Below are 23,222 nucleotides of genomic sequence, written 5' to 3'. Positions count from 1 at the left end.
GCTCTGACTAGCAAACCTGGGCACCCTCAGTCCTAATGGGGCAGCTCGGGATGTGGCCTGGGACACCTGCCATGCTGAGGGCGAAAAGAGGGCTTCCCTGAGGGGTTGTCCCTGCGGAGAGTGGAAACGTCCTCCTGCAGGGGAGGAAGAGCCTCTGAGCAGGGTGCTGGATGCACAGGCAAGACCACCCTGAGCACGGAGGGTTTGGGGAGCTGGAAGTCACACAGTGTCCCGAGTAGCCTTGTTTCTGAGAAACTAGAGGGAGAAGAGGCTGAAAAGGCAGGTTAGTGTCAGACACTGTGGTTGGTTATGAGTGACAGTAAAGGACTGGTCCGGCAGGCACGAGAGAACCCTGTGGGCGTCCCAGCGGGGGCGTCACACCGGAGGGTGTAGCTGGGTTACAGACTTTGGCACTTATTAGCTGTGTGACTTTGAGCAAGATCACCCCACCTTTCTCTATATATCTTCATCTGTAAAATGACACAGTGACAAGCTCGTGTCATCAGAAGGCTTAGTTTAGCTCTGATCCTCTGTGTCCAGTCTTGTCAGTGCTTCCCTGCAAGGTTCTGCATTGGCTGCTCTTACCCTCAGATGGGAGGGCGTAGAGGGACATTGTAGCACCTGACGGCAGGAAGGGGTTGTTTTAAAAAGAGACATGTAGCCGCCTGCAGCTGCAGGCCTGCAGGCAATTTGATTGATGGTCCTGGAGAGGACTTTGGAGGCCTTAGCATCGTTTTAAGACTTGTTTTCCCTTGGGGGCAGCATTTGCCTTTGCAGATTAATGTTGAAGATTTGGGCTTCTTGCAAAGCTGTCTTCAGAGATGGTTATATATATAACTAATCGTATAAAATAAAACGCTTTTATTTAATGTGTGGGACTTTGCAGCTGTTGGGAATAGCTCTGTTGGCCTGGTCTCCACGGAGGACACTAGGCGTCAGCAGAGCGTGCGGGAGGGTAGGCAGCTCGCCATGCTGCTGCGGGGTGTTCTCCCCAGCACGGCACTCTGCTGAGTTGACTCTTCTCTGAGTTTGGTTGCCAGATGAGCAGACAGCAAATTAATGAGTTCTGGTCGGATTGTATAATGACAGGAAGAAACAGGGTCCCGTAGTTTTTCTGGACTAGAACATGCTTTTGGTTCCTGATCCAGTGTGTTCCATTACAGAATTGATGAGTTGTGTCTATTCTGGGACTTGTCGACTGAAAGAAATGTGTAACCTGAAAGTTTAGAGTTATGCTTTATTTGGCGGGAGGACTCGAGGCGGGATGACAGCCTTCAAATCTGTCTGGGGGACTGCTCCCAAGAAGTAGGGGAGGAGCTAGGATTATATAGGAACTTTACAACAAACACCAGGGAGTTGGAAGAATAAAAGATTGCTTGTTATCTAAAGAAATCCAGGCATCTCAAGTTCAAGAATTTAGTGATTTTCTTTGTATGGGAGGAAGTAAACATTTTGGCTCATTGAATTCATTCCTTTTACAAGCACCTAGTTATCTAGGGCCAGTATTCTGTCCTTTCTTATTCTGAGTCCCCTCAGAGGGCACCATTCTGAGTGGCTGCCTAGGCTGAGCAGGGGAGGAAGAGCCTCTGAGCAGGGTGCTGGATGCACAGGCCTGTCCTCCCTGGGAGATGGTGGCAGCTGCTGATGACTTGGTTTCAACATTCTTTGTTTACTGACATGGTTGCCGTATTTTCATTCACATTGTAGTATTTTCATTCACAGTGCTCCCCCTTGGTCCTAAATTCGACCAATATTTTGAGAGACATTTCATGACCAATTTTGTCCCAGGGTGCTATGAAGTCTCATTCCTAGTTCAGGTTGAAGAAACTTCTGACCTGCCATTCAAGGTGTTAGGTGTTTTTATCAGGCCCTGTTGATACTAAAAGTTCTCTGGATAGCCTGTCTTACTAGTCTGTTTTGATCCAGGAAATGTTTACCATTCGTTGCTCATTCCCATACCTAGAATCACACTGTTATAATTATTTTATGCAGGGTTATAAATTTTATGTATTTCTTCAATATGATTTGCCATCATCAATCTTGTTGTAGGCCTAGCTACACTTTGGGAAATGTAAGAGAAAACAATCTTATAAAATAGACAGGATATAAGTAATAGAGCTAGTAACGTTAATAAAATCACGATTAAGAATTTAATAGTCAAGAAGTTGTATTTTTGGGTTAAAATTTTTCTTGTGTTTCTGACTGAGTTTAAGTGATCTTACGAGAAAGTTCGTATTTATGGTCAGGCTTCGAGCAGGTATTAATTGGCCAGGTGAGGTCTCCCACCTTGTAAGATCAACAGTGGCCTAAACAGAACTATAATTTCCTTTTTAGAATAACGTTTCTGAGGGCTATCTAGTTAGAGCCTTGGAGTAGGGAAACCCACCAAGGTAACACAGAAGTACTAGACATAGGTAATTTACCATAAACTTAACAATTGGAGTAGTTCATAATCAAAGGTAGGAGAAATTATCAAAGTAATTGGTATACAGGCCTGGTCTGGTGTCTTGGGTCAGCTGTCTACCTCATATGTCGTCGTCTTCTCATCCTGGCCTGGTAGCTTTTTCTCCATTTGGGCCTTGTTTAAGGTGAGCAGTGCTCTATAGGCCAGTGCACTGCAGGGGCTCTTTCTGATTGCAAATGAATCTGAAAGTCAGTTTCCTTCAGCTTTGCTGTGTATGGTCTAGTTAAGAGTACCTGATAGATTCCTTCCATTCATGTTGGAGACAGTTTTTTAAGTCATGCCTGTTCCAGTATGTATAATCCCCTGGCCGCATGTCATGGGGCATTGAATCTTTACCCAAGGATATATTACTAAGCTTCAGAAAGAAACATACAGTGTCCTTTTAATAATTCAATTAAACTTTGCAGCAATGTAACATGACAGCAAGGAATGATCTGGGAAGTGTCTTACTAAATATAGACCTCAATTAACAAAACGAGAATTTAATATCCACTAAAATATAATCTTTTTCTCTCTAAAGTTCCCTCATTTTTATCAAATATAGTCAAATCAAGGTGAATTTGTTTACAAGTTAAGTCTGATTATTTGATCATATAGGCTCTTTTAAATTGGCTGTGTTGGAACTTTTAATAAGGACTTTTAAGCTAGAATGTTAATAAAGTTTGCTAAGGCCAGGAAAGCCCCGTCAAGGGCTTGTCATAGATTTCTGCCTAACAGATTTAGGTAAATTCTTTTCTTTTTGAAGTCCTTAAAATACCTTGAGGTTCCTATACCTGTTAGGAGACTATATTCCTAATTTATCTCATAGAGCCACTGGGGACCTTAAAGATTTTAGTCTCTTGAGAGATCAGATAGAGAGAAAAGATAACTGTTCTAAGTCTGCTTACATAGGTATAATTTATCAAATTGATGTGAGTCATAACTAGTTTAAGGAGAAGAGTTTCTTTATGTCTGGTAAACAGGTTAAAAGCCAGTAGTATTTCAGACAAAATCAAAAATTGTAACCATATTCATCAGTTTACTCAGTCCCACGTAACTAATTCTTTTAATCAGAGTTTTCATTAGACCTTTAAAATTTCTTACCCAGTTTATTTCAGTGCTATAGTTTGAAATTTATTAGAAATCAGTAAATCTCCTTGAAGAGAGAGTATTTTGCAAAATCATCAGAAGAAAACAATTACCTGCCTATAAATGACAACAGAATTAACAGCATGGTTAAACATTACACTGTAATCTATAAAGAAACCTGGTCACAATAACCAGAATTATGACTGGTAACATTTCAGATATACCAGAATGTTAGGGAGTCCATATAATTTCTAGAATATCTATATTAATAATATTTTCTCATACAATATAACCTAGGAAGATTTATTATTCATTTGACAATACTTCCCATGTTAGTTAACATGCCAAATGAAACTTACTACTTTAAAATCTCTCTTTGAGATGTTTCAGGGACCCTTTGTAGCATCCCATAGTTAACTGGAGACCAAAAGAATTTTAATGAGAAATTGATATTTGGGGAGCTTGTTAAAAGTTTTCAAAACACTTGGTCAGATAAACGTATAGATCACTGTAAAGTAGTACTTACTCATTAACAAGAAAATATTTCAAAGGTAAAGGCACAACAGATCACTTAAGTCGCATAAGAAGTTTTACAATTTGTTACTGAAGGTGGATTAATATTTTAAGAAAATTTTGTCCCCTTAACAGAGAGAAAACCAAATCTAGTCTTGTACCAGCTTACTTCTAAGATTCATTTACTTTGCCCAAATTGATTCTAAACTTAGCCAATTCTAACCACGTACAAAACTCTTTCCTCAGTGTTCCTCTTCCACAAGCCTTCCCTAGCTTTCTATACTCGTATTAGTGTGTCCCTTATTTTTTCTTCCATTCAGAAGTAACCAGATTCAGGACAAAGTCACTATTTTTCAGTAACAAAATATACTTCCATTCCTTATATCTTCCTTTACACATTTATCTTTCCTTCCTAGGATACTGAGATCTTTCCCTTAATAATAGAGACTATTTCAGAGTGGCACCAAGCATTTATTAATATTTCTAAACACCTTTAGTTTCTCTGTAAGAGGAAGTCATATGTTAAGTAATTCATATTTCTATCTTATTTTATCTGAAAATGGTATAGCTATTAAATAAAATCCTATCATTTAACTTAATTTAGCACAACTCTAGAATTTAGATACCAAACATTTAGAGATTATCTTAAGCATACATTTTAAATATATATTTTAAAAAATTTACCCAAAACTCTCATCTGATTTGCATTTAATTTACTTCAAATTTTATCACACCACATTACTATTATTTTTTTTGACAAATCTGTAACATATATAACAGGATCTTATTTGACTTTCATTAATCCTAGGTACAGTAAAAGTATTATACTTAATATTGATGACTTTAAAGATGTCTATATTAATTAGAACATACTTAAACTAAACAATACCAAGTGTTATCTTAATATTGAATATTTTCCAGTTCACGTGAACCTGAAGATCAACTTAGTCAGTTTTTATTTTAAAAATACTTAATTTGTAAGCTATTACTTTTTACGTCAATTAAGCAGTGCTCTTTGACTTTGTGTTTTTTTTTTTTTTTTTTTTTTTTTTTTTTTTTTTTAGCTGTAGAAATATCTCACATCTATAATGTGTACTCAGGCTTATAAACCGACCAAAGCTAGAGATCTCATAGCTTCACTTTAAAACTTACTTATAAGATAAGTATAACAATAGTTGGAGTAAACTTAATTTGCTTGCTCAAATCACTAAGGCTTACTATTTATGAAAAAGACATTTAAGATTTCTTGACAAAGTCTGACGGACCCATCAGAGTTCTGGGTTCTAAAATGCCAAAAACTTCTTTGGCCTTAAGTTTTCTCTCATTGAGCTAATTAGGCTCAGTCCTAGGTCACTGTTTGCTGTATATACATTTCTGATCTGCAAGACAATGACAGACACTTCCAGTTCCCCAGAGAACTGCTCTGTCACGCAGGCCCAATTGTATCTCCTTATTTGGCTTTTTTGGATCAGTGAGAAGAGCTGTAAACAAAGAATTCCATGTTTTAAAACTTTAAGGTTCAATTTATCTTGTCTTCCAAAGCTTGCATAAGGCATTTAGTAAGGTCTCTTTTCCTTGAGTTATAAGTTAAACCCAGGGTGAACCTCTTATTATATTTTTCTATTAGCAACTGAATATTAGTTTTTAGTTTTACATTTTATTGGACGGCTCATGTAACTCTATTGGTTTCCTTTATTTTGTTCAATTAATATTTTCTGAGGGACAGAAATGTGCCCAGCCTTGTAATACCAAGAAGGGGAAGCGTTTTTCCATTGAAACAGATCTATCCCATAACATAATTAAGCAAAAAGTTTATATAAAGCCCATTTAAACATACCAATTTTACAAACTTTTATCTCAATTTTATTAACACTTATACCTTTAATTTTAATATTTATTAGGTTTAATCAATAATTTTTATTTCTACAAGGAATGCCAGAAGCCTTTTTCTTCTTTTCTTTTCTTTTCTTTTCTTTTTTTTACTGTATCTAAATTTATAGAAAAGTCTCTGGGATCCCCAAGTTTGAGCCAAAGAACTTAGGCCCTTCTCAACATTTAATTTGATTAATTGGTCTGTTGCCCCATTCATTGATCAAATATCACAGTCTACATATATTATATGTATCTATCCCTATAAATACATACATTTTAAACTGGGGCAAATAAAACGGACTTCTTTGAACTTTAATTTTGGGGGGCAGTAGGTGATTTTCTTTGGCCATTTTTTTTTAACTTTACGTAGTGTAGTATCAAAACCTTGTCTCTAAATCCAAAAATGTCCATTTTATTTATCTCATTCAAAATAACCATCAAAAAAATTTACCCATTTTGGATAATCCCCTTATCTTTTTTTTTTTTTTCTGTTAAGAAAAAATTCTTTCGAAATTTTTACATTCTTTTTTCCAGTTACTCAACCTAATTAACATTAATTATTCTAAGATTTTATTAACATCTCTAAAAGCATTAATGGGAAAGGAAAAACATAAATGTTGCTTTTTAAACCAGTTTTTGTAAAATAAGTTCTTAGATTAACCATTAGATATATTTTCTACCTTTAAACTTGATTTTAATAGGTACCAATAAAACGGCTGTTTATAATGAGAGCTCTTTCAACTTTCACCAATTTAAAAGTTTTCCAAATTAAGGGATCCATCATATGGCCATCAATTTATATATATATATTGATTTTAAACGAATAAGATGAAGAGGCTTTTCCAAATGAGAGTAGGGGTGCTGCCTAAATAAAATTCAAAAGTTTACTCTCCAAAAGGTAAAGCAGTTCATGGTCCAGACTGATGCAACAAAGGTTAAGATGGCAAAATGCCTGAAAATTGGTACAAAGGATTGTTGAGAATCCCAATTTATTTGTGTGGTCACCATATGTACACAATACTTGTACCTTTTGCATGGCAGAGTCCAAATTTTCCATTAAAAACAAAAAGGAAACAAATATATACATACATACACACACATAAAACACCCAGCGAAAGATAAAACGTTTATATTTCAAGGACACAGGAAGAGAAATCCAAGTTCCCCCTAAAAGGGTTTTGGTTTTTATAAGTCCAGAATTCCAAAAAATGTTTTTATCAGGCCTGGTTAGTTACTTTAAGAGGGAGATTTTTTTTTAATTCCCAATTAAAATTGTAAGTTTTGTATGTATATAAAACTGGCTGGGGTATTAGCTGGAGGCTGGCAATCTGTCATTTCTTTATCTTTTTTTCCTTTTCTTTCTTCCTTTCGTTCTATTTTTATTTTTTTTTTTGAAAGTTCTATTCCCCATTCTAAGGTAGGGTTGTCAGAATAAAATTGCTAGTAGGTTTTCCCACAGGGACAACTCTATGGCATGAAGTCTTTGCCTATACCACTCCTGCAAGTTTCTCAGTCATCCGAGAAAACTGTTACCAGCCAGGAAGGGGGTCCCATTTTTGGAGTTGAAAGGTTCCTCATAAGAGTTTTACTTTTATTCTGAAAAATTCAATGGAGGTAACCAAATTGAGGAAAACATTAGACCAGCCTCTTACCTAACCACTCAGTCCTGACCCCAGTGTCTTTCAACATGGACCCACTATGGATATCTCCACTGGGAATTTTCCTGGTATCTTTCAACCAGCCCCACCTTGGACGTCTACTAAAGATGGGTGTTTCCAGTTATCTTTCAACAAGGCCCCACCCAGTATGTCTCCACTGGGTGGGTTATTCCCACCCCAGTATCTTTCAATTGGAGAGCCAGGTACCTGGATACACCACCAAATAAAACTCAGGATTATCACCCAATATGGGAGATCCGAAAAACTAGATAGACTTACCCAAATTCACCTGGACTCCCCGAGGAGGTGGATGGGAACAAAGGGCCACTGCTGGTACCAAGGCTCCTGATACTCGGAGAGTTCAGGTGGAGAAAGTCTGCTCTGGGTCCCTTCATGGTGTCCAAAACTGTTGACTGAAATACATGTGCAGCCTAAAAGTTAAGAGTTATGTTTATTTGGCGGGAGGACTCGAGCCGGGATGACAGACTCTCAGATCTCTCTGAGGGACTTCTCCGAAGAGGTTGGGGAGGAGCTAGGATATATAGGAGCTCTACAACAAAGACCAGGTAGTTGGAACAATAAAACATTGTTTTTTATCTAAAGAAAGCCAGGTATGTCAAGTTAAAGAGTTTAGTGATTTTCTATGTATCATTTGGGCTCACTGGATTCATTCTTTACACAAGCACCTAGCTATCTAGGGCAAGTATCCTGTCTTGTCTTATTCTCATTCTGTTCAGAGGGCACTGTTGTGAGTGGCTGTAGAGGCTGGTCTTCAGGCCTGTCCTCGCTGGGTGATGGCGGAAGCCACTGATGACTTGGTTTCAGCATTATTTGTTTACTGACATGGTTGCAGTATTTTCATTCATATTGTAGTATTTTCATTCACAGACTGATTGTGGATAATCTGGAAAATTGGAAAGGAACCGAGATAGAATTACTGCAGGTACCTTCTACTTTAATATTTCGTGTGCAAACATAAACACGGATGAAGCATACATTTGAATTTGGTGGTGTAGGGAAGGATTTCTGCACATTACAGGAGAAGGCAAGGCAGAATTCTTCTACTTTGTTGGCAGGGATGTGGGTCCACCTGTCTTTTCTGTAGCGGTTTCTGAGAGCAGTTTATGGTAACTAACAAACATTGACAAACGGTGGTACACATTGCATTTAAGAGCTGGCCTGTGCAAACTTGTGTATTGGGCAGGTGGATTGGAGAGAGATGTAGCCCAGGCCTGGGCTCAGATACAGGTTTAAATCGCCATTTCCTCACCAAAGGGCCTTGGACTAGAGTGTAACCTCCCTTAACCTGTTGGTGAATCTGTGAAATGTGCATTATAATATTCGTTTCTTCCTGGGTTTGTTGTAAGTTGTAAACAGTATTATAACACTCATGAAACACTTAACAAACAGGCACTTAGCAGTGTTCACTGTGTCTGTCCGCCCCGCTTAGCGTGTGTCACAGCCGTAAAGGTAGCATGTGCCTGTTGAGGATACACTGGTAGCCCCTTGAATTGGTTGTGAATTTGGTGATTTCCTTTAATCCTGGAAACTCTATACGCCATGGGCAGTTATTTTCATGGACAGATGAGGAATCTCAGGGTAAAGAAGACTGTGTAATTTGCCCAAAGTCAGACCATAATTTTGGGTGCTGGGGCCTCGGTTCAGCATGGGCCCCTGGGCCTTCTGCCCTCTCCGTTCAGCCCCAGAGCCAGACGTGGGGTCGCCTGTCTCCCAGCCCAGAATATCCAGTAGGCAGCAACACAAACCTGGACCTGTGCTGCTTAAGCAAAACTCCGGAGGGGAGGCAGGTACTAAGGGGATAAATGTAAAAACAGACGACTGCAAACTGTGATCAGCTCTGAGAAGGAAAGGAACACGCCTCGCCACGCAGAGCTGGGAGCTTTCCCTTCGGGGCTGCTCTGGGGGCGTTCATCTCAGCTAAACAAACTCCGGTCCTGCACCAACGCAGGAAGGCAGGGCGCGTGTGACCAGGTTGACTTGGCCTCGTAGATCATACTCATTCCCCATTCAGCGGCAGCTCTTACGGGCACTTACCTAGTAAAAAGATTTTGGCCATTATCATAACGCACTTTGCTTGGTAGTTTTATTGGCCTCACATTTGAGATGAGGTAATTGAAGCTGGGGAGTTTGTTGCATGCCCGTGATTACTTTGGAAATAGCCCCACTGGTCTTTCAACCTAGACTGGTGTGGCTGTTATATCCCAGCCCTGTGAATGGCATCGTGTAGCTTCTACCAAGTGGTGCAAGTGACTGACATTGATTTTTCTTAATTCGTAGGAAATGGTATGTGACAATAAGAGAAAAAGGTAGTCAGAAATTGTTTGGAAAACAAGAACAAAATCCAATTCTTCCCCAGCTGGGGAAGCGTACCCAGTGTCACTCACCCCACTCACTGCCTGGCATCTCCTCCCTGCCGACTCCATGTTCAGAAGCCACTCTGAGCCTTTGAAGAACATTTTGCCTCATGACACTGTTGACTAGGACCTGCGGCCTCTCTGTCCCTGGTTAACTCTCTCTTCAAAGCCATTTAAATTTTATGCAGGCTCCTCAGCTCAGATGTAAGAAGAGCCTCTTTAAACTTCTTGATGCAGCTCCTTAGTGAAGATCTTGCGAAGGAAATCTAGTCAAAACCTGGGAGTTATGCACACAGTGACTGCAACCTCAGCACTTTGTGAAGTTCAGAATCAGAGGGGTGGGAGACTAAGGAAAGGCTTTTTAAAGTAGAAAGGGGAAAGTGAAAGGACACAGGCTGTGTGAGACTGAAGCATCTCGGTCCCAGCTAGCAAGGCAGCTGCGTTCAGGATGGTATGTGAGGAGTACAGAGTTCTCACAAAAAAGAAATGGTGGGATGGGAGGGAGGACAGATAGATTCTTTACTAGGGAATGAAAAAGTGCGCTGAAAACTTCCTGGTTGAATAAGAGGACTGTGACATGATGTGCTTGTATTTTGGAGAGAAGGGTTTTGTTGGGACAGGCCTAGGAGAACGCTGTCTGGCTAGGGTGTCAGCACAACAGGGAACCACAGAGAACAGAGCCGACCTCAGGACACCTGCTGGGGGAGGGGCTGCCCGCCATTTTGAGCCCTGGGGGCTGCTTCTGTCCCTTAGCTGGGGCCTCAGAACACCCTTCATATCCCAGTCCTGTTGATACAAGAAAACAGATGTGGGGCATGAGAAGGGCTGTGTCCCAGGCTTTGGTTGAGCCCCTGGAATGTGCCCCACCAGACGTGGGTCCTTGGCTTCATGCAGGAAAGATTTCAAGAGCAAGCCACTGTTGAGTAATGGTAGATTTATTCACAGAGACACATTGAAAGGCAAGAGAAAGGCCACGAGTTGTGGGGTTCGGGTGCTCAGATTAAAAGTAGGTATACACTCCACAGACAGAGTGTGGGCCTTCTCGGAAGAGGGAGAGAGAGTGGTGACCGCGAGGTGGCGCTGTTTTGCTCGTTTTCTTGGGCTTGGTTGTTTCATATGCTAATAAGTAGACTGAGCAGCCTAAGGGCAAGGGGCTGGGATTCCCAGGGAGTTGGCCATTTCCCACCCTGTGACCTTTTGTGGCTAGCCTTGGGATGGCCATGGTGCATTGGGGCATGTTATTCACCATGTTACTATTACAATGTGTGTATAATGAAGCTCAAGCTCTGCTAGAAGTTAAATCTCTTCATCCTGAGCCTCAAGGCCTATTGGGGATTGAATCCTTCACCATTTTGATGTTAATTATTGTGGCCTTCCTTGAATGGCTGTGCTCTGCCCCCTTCCATCCTGTCTCACTCTGATGACACAGAGAGAGCAAAGGCCGGGCCCTACCCGTGCTCCTGCATTTAACAGGGGGATGGGTGGTGTGGGCTGAGGATGACTCTGAGTGGTGAGAAGGATGTTTCAGATTTTCCCACGTGGGACATGGGGACGTGCCAGCAGCCACTGCAGATTGATCTCACGGGCATTATCGCTTGTGTCACTCATCTTTTCTATTTTACTTTTTTTTTTTTCATGTTGTTAATCTAAATTTAATATCAGGTTTTTTTTAGGAAACAAATTTCTCTTTTTCTTTTCTTTGGGGCTCTTTTGGGGGTAGGTAATTAGGTGTATTTATGTGTTCGTGGAGGCCCTGGCACTTGAACCCAGGACCCCGTGCACGCTAAGCACACGCTCTACCACTGAGCTCTACCACCCATCACATCATCTTTTCCTTTTTGCTTTAGCTGCCAAGAATCTTACAGCTGAATTTGTAGTCGGCCTTTAACACTTACCCTAACTTCATGGCATTCATTTTTATGACTTTACCTTCCCCTGGTTTCATTTAATTATTCAATCTCCATTTTGTCTTCACTCTCACTTTTGTCTTTTTGTTGTTATGGTTGTTAAGCTGTGTTTAAAAAAATTGTTTAATTTCTCTTTTAGCAGGAGGCTGAAAGTAAATAAATATGTAAACAAACTTATCACACTTAAATATTTTATACTTTCTAAGCTGTTTATTATTTACTTAAAAACCGAATTGAATACTAAAGTGATAAAATTTTTAAAATATTTTTTAATTTTTTATAAAGGTATAGCTGATTTACAATATGATATAAGTTTCAGGTGTACAATAGTTGCACAATTTTTATTTTTATGTTCCATTTATAGTTATTGTAAAACATTGGCTATATTCCCTGTGTTGTAAGATCCATCCCTGTAGCGTGTTTATGTTAGATGGAGAAGTTTGTTTAAGAAAGCTGGGTAACGCAGAGTCTGGGGAGTGGCTCTGTCTAACCCATGTTCATGGTCACCCTTCCTGTCAGAGCCCAGGCCCTCACTCCTCTCTACAGGGGAGCGAGTGGAGGCAGCCCTCATCGGCGCTGGCACCACCCTCTGAGAGGCAGTGACAACAGTGACTCTCTGTGGACATGCAAATTGTTGTTCCAGGAGCTTTACATGCATTTCTGCATTTAATAATTAAAGCCCTCCTGTGAGGAATCATTTTATGTTTTTAATGAATAATACATTTTATTTTGATTTTGATAGAATTCAAACCTCCAGAAAATGTACTGGAATAGTACAATAAACGCTTAGAGCATTTCACCTAAAAGGGCACTATTTGCCCTTTTGTGTGTGGCTTATTTTAGTATAAACTTTCAAGGTCCATCCATGTTGTAGCCTCAATAAGTAATTTTTTCTTCTGATTTGATAATATCTTTTTCCTTTTTTTCATTTTTGTCTATTTAAAAATATTTTCATTGAATTCTAGTCAGTTTATAATGTTGCATCAGTTTCTTGTGTACAGCACAACACTTCATTTATATAGAAACATACCTGTATTAATTTTCATATTCTTTTTCAACATAAGTTCCTATAAGATACTAAATATATTCTCCTGTTCTATACAGTATAAACTTGCTGTTTACTCTATACATACTATCTGAAAATCTTGAACTCCCAATTTATTCCTTCCCACACCCTCTCCCCTCTGGTAACCATAGTTTGGTTTCGATGTCTCTGTGTCTGTTTCTATTCTGTAGATAAGTTTATCTTTTTGTTTGGTTGTTTTTTCTTTTTTTGTTTTTTTTTTAAGATTCCACATGTGAGCGATCTCATATGGTATTTTTCTCTCTCTTTCTGGGTTACTTCACTTAGAATGACATTCTCCAGGTCCATTCATGTTGCTACAAATGGCATTATTTTACTATTTTTTTTATTGTGAATAGTAGTCTATTTTACAAATATACTACAACCTCTTTATCCAGTCATCTGTCAGTGGACATTTAGGTTGTTTCCATGTCTTGCTATTGTAAATAGTGCTGCTGTGAATATTGGGGTGTAGGTGTCTTTTTGAATTAGGGTTCCTTCTGGATATGTGCCTAGGAGTGGGATTGCTGGGTCATATGGGAGGTCAATTTTTTTGTCTTTTGAGGAACCTCTATACTGTTTTCCACAATGGCTCCACCAAACTGCATTCCCACCACAGTGTAGGAGGGTTCCCTATTCTCCACAGACTCTCCAGCATTTATTGTTTGTGAACTTCTGAATGATGACTATTCGGACTGGCGAGATGTGATATTTGATTGCAGTTTTGATTTGCATTTCTCTGATAATGATATTGAGCATTTTTTCATGTGCTTATGGGCCATTTGTATGTCTTCATTGGAGAATAGTCTCTTTAGGTCTTCTGCCCATTTTTGGATTGAGTTGTTTGTTTTTCTTTCTTATGAAGTTTAAAACTGTTTATATATTCTGGGAATTAAGCCCTTGTCAGTCTCATTAATTGCAAATATTTTCTCTCATTCCATAGGTTGTCTTTTTGTTTTGCTTACTGTTTCCTTTGCTGTGAAAAAGCTTGTAAGTTTAATTACATCCCACTTGTATATTTTTGCTTGTATTTCTATTGCTTGAGTAGACTGCTCTAGGAGAACATTGCTGAGATGTATGCCAGATGTTTTCCCTATGTTTTCTTCTAAGAGTTTTATAGTGTCTTGTCTACATGTTTAAGTCTTTAAGCCATTTTGAATTTATTTTTGTGTATGCTGTGAGGGAGTTGTCTAACTTCATTGATTTACATGCAGCTGTCCAGTTTTCCCTACACCATTTTCTGAAGAGGCTGTCTTTATTCCATTGTATGTTCTCACCTCCTTTGTCAAAGATTCAATGACCAAAAGTTTGTGGGACTATTCTTGGTAATTTTGTTTATCCGTTCATTGATGGATGGATATTGTTTGTAACCTTTGGCTACTCTGAATGATACTGCCATGAATATTGATGTGCAAGTTTTTGTGATAATATGTTTTCATTCTGTTGGCTGTACAGTTGGCCCGCCATATCTGTAGTTTCCACTTCATGGATCCAGATGGCTGATTGTAAAGGGACTCGAACATCCTTGGATTATGGAATCCAGGATGGGGGGTTCCTGAAACCAACCCCTCGAGGATACTAAGGGATGACTCTACATGTAGGAGTGAAATTGCTGAGCCATATAACTCTAACATTTTGTGGAAACAACAGACTTCTCCAAAGAAGCTGCACCATTGTCCCTTTCCACTGGCCGCATATGAGGTATCTCTGCCTCCTGAACAACACTTGTTATTGTCCATGTTTTGATTATAACCATCCTGGTGGTTGTAAAAATCGATCTCATTTTCATTTTGATTTGGCTAGTGATGCTGAGCTTCTTTTCATATGCTTATTGGCCATTTCTGTATTTTTTTAAATCCTTGGAAATTTTAAAAATTGGGTCGATTTTCTTTTTATTGTTCAGGTGTAAGCATTTGTTATATATCCTGAATACTAGTCTCTTATTAGATACATGCTTTGTAAAATTTTTCTCCTATTCTGCAGATTGTGCTTTCACTTTAGTTCTTTTAAACATTAAAACGATTTCTTTACAGGTGAGGTAATTAGATGTATTGATTTATTTTATTTTTCTTGCTAATCACGCCCTCTATCAGTTGAGATACCCCCTTCCCCTGTCATTTCACTTTCTTGATGATGTCCTCTGTAACAAAAAGGTTTTAATTTTGATGAAGTCCAGTTTATCTGCTTTTTTCTTCTATCACTTGTGCTCTTCGTATTGTATCTAGGAAACCAAAGCCTATCCTAGGACCTCAAAGATTTATACTGTGTCTTCTTTTAGAAAGTTTATAGGTTTAGTTTTTACGTTTCTGTCTCTGATCCATTTTGAATTAATTTTTATTTGTTATATAAAATATGGGGGTCCAGATTCCAGATTCATTCTTTTGCCTGCAGATACCCAGCTTTCCCTGCACCATTTGTTGAATAGACTATTCTTTCCATGGAGTGTTGTTGGCATCCATGTGGAAAACTTTGTTTAAATGTAAGTTTTTTCCCCCTGGGATTTTATTGTGTCTCATAGATTTATTTATCCAAACTTATGCCAGTAACATACTGACTTAGTATTATAGCTTTTTAGTACACTTTAAAGTGAGTCATCCCACTTTGCTCTGCTTCTTCAAGATTGCTTTGGCTGTCCTGGGCCCCTTGCACTTCCATATGAATTTTGGGATAAGTTTTTCAATTATTGCAAAGAAGTCAGCTGGAATTTTGATAGGGATTCCACTGAATTTGTAAATCACTTTGGGGAGTCTTAACATTTTTAACAATATTGTCTACCATTCCATCAACATGAGATGTCTTCCATATATGTAGATCTTTTAAAATGTTTTGGTGATACTTCAAAATATTCAATGTACAAATCTTGTAAATTTTTGTTAAATGTATCTCTCATTTAATTTTTAATGCTGTTGTAAATGGAAAATCTGAGCTTCTTGGGGTAGGACTATATATCAATTTGTTTATTTCTAGGATTTCTATGCAGCAACTACCCTAGGTTTATATTTGCAACATAAATCTATCCACAACTCTTCCCACCCCCATGTTATAAGAAACCAAGACCCAGGTTAAGCTACCTGAACACCTATGTGGAATTGAGAAATGAGACCCTTGGGTGGGGCTTTTTGAAGATGATACTGAGAGCTTATTTAGGATGGCTTCATCTTAATTTCTTTTAAACAACACTTTCGGTGTAGTCAGATATATTAAGAACATGCCCTTTTGATGTGCAGAGGAGCTAAGACTATTATCAAATAATTTCTAGAGAGAGTGTTGTACTTGAAATCTAATTTGCATCAATCTTTGAAGATTTATGTTTCAGGAGCTTTGACTAAAGAACACCTGTCTTTATTCATTAGTGACAATTAAATGCTCAAGCAACATGTAATAGTCTGAGAAACTGCCCCCGCCCCGTAGTGCTGGGTGGCTGCAGCTGTAACAGGAGTCAGCGCTTACCTTTCCCAGTATGCTTGTGCTGATCCGCTCAAAGAGGTTCGTCCAACAGTGTGTCTGTTGTCTGTTGGACATAGCCATAAAACATTGAGTTAAGGTTGCTGGAATGCATTATATTCTTATTAATAATAAGTAAGCACATATTGAGTACTTACTGTATGTTGGGAATTGTCCCTCAGCCTCACATGAATATTATTTCTCTTAAAACCTCACATATTTTCTTGTTATTCTCACTTTACAGATAAGGAGACTGAGAATTAAGTCTTCTCTGTTTTGGGTGGAGCTCATTATCAATGACGGGAAGTTGTAAGGAAAAAGATATTGATTCATCCTGAGAAAACATTTTTCTGAGAGTCAGCAGTAAAGAAGTTGGACACTGAAGAAGGTGATCATTGTTCGATTGAGACGAGCCCCGGGTTGTACGGAGTCAGCATCCCTGTCCTGGACACAGCCAGTGTAGAGTTGCGTGGTGGGTGAGGCTGCGATGCCGTGCAGGGAACGCAGATGCCGGGCCATTGGGCTGTGCTCAGGCCCGGTGAGGCTTTCTCCTAAGGGCAGTGGACAGTCATTGACAGATTTTAAGTAGGGGAGTGGGGTGCTCTCGTAGAACAGTTTTGTCTTGTAGAATGCTTAGAAACATTTAGAACGCTCAGCTGGAGGTGATGTGATGAGTCATTATTAGGGTGGCTGCCAGGTGTAGGAGTGTAGAATTTTCAAGTGGTTTTCAGTCCCAGTTTTGTGGCTCAGTAGCCATGTCACTTTGCATGATGCACTCAAGGAAGAGAAACAATTTATCTAATCAATAAATGCAGTAATGTACCGACCTCCCAGGACTACTGTGGAGATCCAGTGAGATAACGTGTGCACAGTGTGCAGCATGGTACCTAGCACAGAGTGAGTGCTGAGTGAGTGCCAGTGAGTATCTGGTAGGACAGGTGTGGGTGGTGGGACTCGGTGACTGAGGAAATCTGGGCCCTGAAGGAGGGGTCCAGTCACATCTGTGAGTGATGGGCCTGAGCTCGGAGAGGCAGAGAGACCTTGCCCCCCGACCAGGGGCCCTGGGCAGGACTGCTATGGGAGGAGAACCGTGAATTCAGCTCTTTGCAGGTGGAGTTGGAGCTCCCCTTGCGACATCTAAGTGCAGTGTCACGAGCTCAAAGAGGAGGTCTGGGCCCAGGCTGTGAATTTTCCTAAAATCTTAATCCCTGAGGACGCTGAGGTAGTGATCACTGAACGTGAAGACATACTTTACAGGACAAGTGAATAGTAGTATCATCTCTGTCATCAAAGCTCACGTCTCTTTATTCATCACCCACTTTGCTAATTGGGTACTTACAGAGCTCACTTCACCGACCTCCCCTGGGCTCAGGCTCCACAGTAAAGAGCTGGTGAGCCTCCCTCCTTTCCAGAAGACGAGACATTTTGCTGGTAGCCTTCTGTACCTAGCCAGACTTAGAATTTTAGTTTGTTGATTTAATTCTATTTTCTATTAGCCATCTCCTGACAAGAGAGACCTTTTACCTCATGGTCATATTTCAAATAGCTGTTACTGAGAATTGCTGATCTGATCCATAGAGTAAGTATTATATTAACCTTGTACAGTACTTATCATTTTTCTGTCTTTGCCCTTTAATTTTGTATGCCCTTTCTCTATCCTTTTTGGGGCCTTAATTTTTTTTAATTAAAAGATGTCTGTTTGCAGTTAAGAAAACAAAAGAAAAAATACACATGATAGCTAAACTTAGAAAATAACTAGTGTGTTTTCTGTCTCGGCAATGGAGGGTTGTAGAAACTTGTGAAAACCTTCATTACATAAATTTCTTAAAATGCGGATTAAGAAATAAAACCTTCCTTCCTCATCTTTCAAGCTGCACAGCTAATTGTCAAGAAAGTGAGGGGAAATCCTCAGAAGCCAAGACAAACCAGAAAGCAGGGATTCTGGGTAATACATGAGCCTTAGAAGCCCTGGGGTGCCTGTTGGCTCCTGTACTGAATTTCAGTTGCCTTGACAGGAGGGTAGGAGGTGAGCCCGTAGCCTCTCACACTGGGAGTTGGATGACTGATCATATGTAAAGCCAAGCCCATCCCGAGAAGCATGGTTTACTAAAGGGTGAACTAGGGAAAAAAATTTCCTCAAAGCAAGACAGTAGGGAAAGTCAATTTTGTTGGAAGAGGGGAAAAATAACAAATCCAAAGTAAGGATATAGTTTAAAGCTCTTCTTGCATGAGAGTGACCACAAACTCCTGGCAGAGAAGCACAGCTACTCCTGGAATGAGAAGCTGTGGTTTGAATGAATCAGTGAGCAGCCATTCCGAAAAAGGCCTCCAGAGTCTTGTGGATCAAGATACTGGACGGCAAACACCTCTCTTCCAAGGTCTCATTCAAATAACTGGAAATGTTTTAAAGGAAAGAATCCATAATCATAGTTCTGTTTATTAACATTACTATATGCTAGGAATTCAGAAGTGACTATGGAGTTGAGTCCTCATTTATGGACCTTACTTTCTCTTTGGGGAGAAAAACTGACATAGTTGGGGAGCTTGGTAGAGGGAGGTGTTAGTCTGTTGCAATTAGCCAGGAGAGGAGATTAATAAAGCAGTGAAGGGTGGGTGAACTTTTTAGCTGAGGACAGACAGTCTTGTTCAGTTTGCTTTTAATTGCAGGCTCAATGAGCTGTCACTGGAGGGAATAGAACTTACGGAGGATGGACTTAGCTCAGGCGTCTTTAGAATGGACAAGTGAACCTTGAGAAAGACAGTCAAATCTGTGCAGACATTAAAGTTCACTTGAACATGCTCCATCACTGAGCCAAAGATAGGACAAATATGCAGCACTTCTTAAGGACAGAGGAGTGGTTTCTAAGGTTCTCCAAGAATGAATCCCAGGGAAACGGGATGGACAGTTGTCAAACTGTGACTTTGCTCTTTGGACGGTGTACCCACCAAGGGTATTGGACTTTTATAGGTTTCCATTTCTCTTTAATACACGTCAGGTGATTAGGACGTGGGCACAAGTATTTGACACCTTGTCGAGGCGACTTTGGTTACCTGCCTAGAAGCACGGGCACTGCTATGGCTGCGTCATACATCTTGAAGCCCATCCCGTTCCCCGGCTCAGTGATCACGGCAGAGTGGTCCCTTGTTGACCTGTCCGTCTCCTCTGTGACATCATAACCCATGAAAAGACCGGAGCGTATTAACGTGGTTTTCTTAAAGTCAAAGGAACAGATCAAATATGGATTCAGATTTGTTCTTTCCTACTTCAGTAGTGCCATGGAGAAGGCAGTTTGGGCAGCTTTTTGTAGGGCCCTGGAGGCTTTCTCTCTCAGCCTCTGGGCACCTTTATTGAAAACCCTTCATAGCTGTCTGGAGTGCTGTAAAACCACTCCGCCTGTTTTGCCCTGAAGATGTGTTCAGTTTATAACTCATCTCTACTCCTTGGAAAACAACTCAATAAAAACTCAGTTGGTTTCCCACCAGCCATGGGCAGGGGTGGGGGTTACCTTGTTATTATTTCATAAAATAAAAATAACAATAATAATAATAATAGTAATAATAATAATAAATAATAATAATAAAAGAAGTCTTAAAACAGCACTGGGCACATTGGAGAGTCAATAAATGCTTCCTGGCTTAAGTCAAAAGTGATGACTCAGTGATTCCATGGCTGCTGTATTTGCTGAGCTAATTACTCCTTTGCTCCATTACACTTTTTTTTTTAACTGAAAAAGAAATACATGCAAATGGTTAAAAAAAATTCAAACAGAGCACAAAACTACACAAGTGAAAGAAGTTTACACTCATCCTCTGTTCTTCCAGCCCTCCCTGGAGATGCCACTGTTTACTATCCTTTGGATGATTTTCCAGATATGGTATGCACATTCCCAATTATGTATGTAAATTCCTTTAAAGTTTTAGTTATTTTTAACTTAAAGGGATTTAAATCCTCAAGTGGCTTCTGCCCGGGTAATAGAACACAACAAATCTGACTGCATATTAGATCTTTTCATTTGACTTTAACACTATGCTCTGTCTCCTAGGCTTCATCTTGCTTGTAAAACAATGTTGCTTAGAGCCTGAAATATACAGGAGAGCCTATTCTGAAGGCTCTGACTTTTAAGGATATTTAACACTTTTTCATTCATAAAAAGATAACAAATTACAGAATAGAAAATAACGTTTGTTTTGTTGGAGGTTTACAGAGATTTGACCCAGGCATATAGCTGCAAAAACAAAGGATTCTAACAACAAAGAATTCCTAAACCAGGAAGATTGCAACAACCAAGCACGTAGGAATGGAGCCTGAATTCTGATTTGGGTAGATGGTTTTCCAGGACATTAGTTTGCCATCTAGGTCTACAGAGACTTGCTATTCCTTGCCCCAACACCTGGTCTCCCAAATTATTGGCCTGTCCTTCACTGAGGAGAATGAATTTGGACTCGGTAGCACTCCTATCTCCCTAGCAAGCAGGGCACTGGAACTGAGTGTTATGGAAACAACAGGCCAGCCAAGAAACAAGCACCACTGGGAGGGTTGGAGTACTCAGATTTATTATGCCGGCGGGCTCAGAGGGGATTCTGCTCCGAAGTTCTGAGCAACTCCAAGACATGCACATGAGGTTTTAAAGGGTTAATTACAAGTAAGTGGTATTAGCCAATAAGGCTCAAACAACAAAAAGCAAGGAATCAGTACACTGGAGCTTATCAACTTGTAATAGATCACGTTACTGACACCTGTTGAGGTTGGATTTACGAGTTAGCTTGTTAGCCCAGTAAACTGACACTAAACTTCAGATTTACGAGTTAGCCCAGCAGAATTTAGATCAGTAAACCGACACTTATCACACTTAGATTTGTGACTTAGCTTGTTAGCCCAGCTGGGCTTTTCCTTTACATGAGGATAGCTCTCCCACACCCAGGGAACTACTGTGAACCCTTGGTGGTTCCACTAGGGTGGGGTGTGGTTTACCCAGGAGGGATGGGGACTGTGCACCAACACTCAGGCAGTCTGCTCTGTCTGGGGCTCTGATCTTGTACCACTCCGCTCCCCGCCAGCCCAACACCTGGGAGAGTGGAACTAAGGCAGAGATCATGCCTGCCTGTTTCCCAGCGTGTAAAAGGGGAATAGGTACTCTTTCCAAGGTAGTTCTGAGCGACAACACCTGCGGGTTCTTGGTTCCCAGAGCAACAGAAAACCCAGCTCCGCGTGGGGGCAACGGGTGTGATACCCATAGGGGTTCTGCTGAAGCATCGGATGGAGGGCTGGATCAGAGAGGTAAAACATGAGCTGCGGGCCTTGAAGGGTAACAGAATGGTACAGAGGCAGGACTGCCGCCTCCTTCGGGGTGCCCCCAGAGGTAAAGCATTTTCTCTCCATCTCCGCTACGACCCTCCCCTCTCCAGATCCATCCCTTTTCTCTGCTCTTCCGGTCCATCTGTCTCCCTCCACTTTTCCCCTCCTCTCCTCCCCCTCCCATCTTCTTCCTCCCTCGCTGCCCCACCTTCTCTCGCAGAACCCAGAGTGTATGGCTGGCCCTCCTGCGCATGGGCAGTCGGTGCCAGCTGGACCGCGGGTTGGAAGCTCCAGCTCCGAGCCGGGGATCGGCCCCAAAGGCTTCTCAGCTCTGTCGACCGGTAGGCCTTTAGCTCCTGCCCGGGGCCGGGGCCTCTGGCTGTGGAATTGCAAGGTGCGGGGCTCCCGGGGAAGGGGTCAGGCGGCTGCGGGAGGGCGGTCGGCATGTCACAGCCCCCCAGGGCGCCAGTCAGCCTGTGTTCAGCTGAATTGCTCTGGCCAGACCTCTCTGCCCGCGCCACCTACGCCGGCGCCCCGGCCACACCTGTCCATGGCCAGGTGGGCACCTGCAGCCTCTCACCCAGCCGGGCCCCCCTAAGTCCGTTGCTGGCATCCCCTTCCCCTCTCCCGCCCGCGAGTCCTCTCCCGCCCGCGAGTCCTCTCCTCCCGGGCTGCCTCTCCTCGGCCGCCGGCCCGTCCCCGCCCCTGGGCGAGCTGTGTCCTGGGCGGGCGGGGTCTGCGGACCCGAACGGGGGCAGGCGGCTGGGGCTGGGGCTGGCCTCCGAGGGGGCTGCAACCCGCGTTTCCACCAAACCCCCCCCCGCTTTCCCTGCCCCGCGACCCCGGGGCTGCCCTGCTCTTCCTTTCCTGCTCCCTGAGGACAAGCTCTGCGGCATGGGCGCTGCTCCCTGGGCTGAGAGCCTCCGGCTGTAAAGCCCAGCTTCTGGTGGAGTCGGGAAAGTGGATCCTCAGTGCTGAGCGAGCTTCGGTCTCCTCCCTCAGTGTTTCTGCCCCAGGTAAGTACCTTGAACACTTTCAGGAGTTATGATGGCGGTGCTTGTTGATGTCACGTGTTTTTATAGTGCCAGGGATTACAGTGTTGAAATCAGGGCTTGGTTCAGTTAAAAATGTGCTGAAGTCATGAGGCTGTGACATGCTCCTTCCTTCCCACTCCCAGTGTGAAACGTGTAACCGTCGATTTTAAAAAGATAGTTACAGTCCCTAACTAGCCCAGCCCATCTAGGGTGCGTTAACAGGAACAGCACCACCAGAGGCGTTGGAGACCCAGGGACATTGCAGTCCTAAAGAGCTCCTGGCACAGTTTGGTTTGTTTAGGTTTTTTGTTTTTCTTAAATCGTGGGGCAGACTAGTAGTATAGAGGGAAAAATAATTGTCAAGAAATATTTTTTCATATAACAGCTTTATTGTGATATTGTTCACACACCATGAAGTCCATCCATTTAAATGGTACAATTCAGCAACTTTTAGCATATTCACAGTGGTTCAACAATTATTATTCCAGAACGTTTTCATCACATCAGAAAGACCAGTGAAAATGAGTG

General features: G+C 41.3%; 1 protein-coding gene across 9 annotated transcripts in view; it reads left to right on the top strand.

The window, feature by feature from the left end:
• Nucleotides 1–23,222, top strand: part of LOC141579336 (uncharacterized) — a 150,204-nt gene that overhangs the window by 63,778 nt on the left and 63,204 nt on the right. For 7 of the 9 annotated variants that reach the window (XR_012510511.1, XR_012510510.1, XM_074374518.1 and 4 more), the window contains 3 exons: nucleotides 14,376–15,399; nucleotides 16,609–16,752; nucleotides 17,861–22,676. The gene's annotated coding sequence lies outside the window, so the exon portion shown is untranslated. The remainder of the gene's footprint in view (nucleotides 1–14,375; nucleotides 15,400–16,608; nucleotides 16,753–17,860; nucleotides 22,677–23,222) is intronic. The other 2 variants (XM_074374502.1, XM_074374501.1) reach the window with 2 other exon arrangements.

The sequence above is a fragment of the Camelus bactrianus genome, chromosome 12 (genome assembly GCF_048773025.1).
Source record: "Camelus bactrianus isolate YW-2024 breed Bactrian camel chromosome 12, ASM4877302v1, whole genome shotgun sequence".
NCBI classification, from domain to species: domain Eukaryota; kingdom Metazoa; phylum Chordata; class Mammalia; order Artiodactyla; family Camelidae; genus Camelus; species Camelus bactrianus.
This window is presented reverse-complemented; position numbering and strand designations above follow the sequence as displayed.